Raw genomic sequence first — 676 nt, 5'->3', positions numbered from 1 at the left:
CCAGGTTGTTGTGATTTGTTCAGGGTTAAGACTTTTGTTGTTGCATTAAAACTGTTTCTTTCCATGGATACAGGCGAGAGTCTGTAAGACATTTTAAATATCTGCACATATAGACAGAAATAAAACGGTTTAAAGCATGAACACTTTCCAAACCTTTTAACAGAACACGCCACATCGAAGATTGATTCAGAGTCTCTGAATAAATCTTTTTTATCTCCAAACCTTTAGAGTCCCACGCGTGGGATATTTCGTCCTCTGCATTTAACCCACTCACTCAGTGAAGCAGTGGGTGGTGTGTAGAGGCGGTACCTTAGTCAAGGGTACCTCAGGGTAGCCGTTCGGTGGAACCACCGACCTTCCTATTCTAGCGACCACTCTGCCTACTGAGCTATCGCTACCCCTCATGAATGAGCTCGAGTTTTTTGGGAAAATCTTGAGATCAGTGTTACACCAAAGCCTGATGACTGCAAGACCTGTGTGACAAAGATCTCAGCACATCATGTGATGAGGAACAAAGTCAGTGACATCGATCAGTCTGGAAAAAGTTAGAGACATTTCTGAGGCTGTGGGACTCCAGAGAATCACAGCGAGAGCCGATATCCACACAGAGAAAACTTGGAACAGTGCTGAATGTTCACTGCAGTGACCGGCCTAACAAAATGAGTCCATCAGCCAA

Source organism: Haplochromis burtoni, unplaced genomic scaffold (genome assembly GCF_018398535.1).
Source record: "Haplochromis burtoni strain Fernald_Lab_line unplaced genomic scaffold, NCSU_Asbu1 Contig_465, whole genome shotgun sequence".
Classification (NCBI taxonomy): domain Eukaryota; kingdom Metazoa; phylum Chordata; class Actinopteri; order Cichliformes; family Cichlidae; genus Haplochromis; species Haplochromis burtoni.
The sequence above is the reverse complement of the archived record's forward strand: the minus strand, read 5'-3'. Positions refer to the sequence as shown.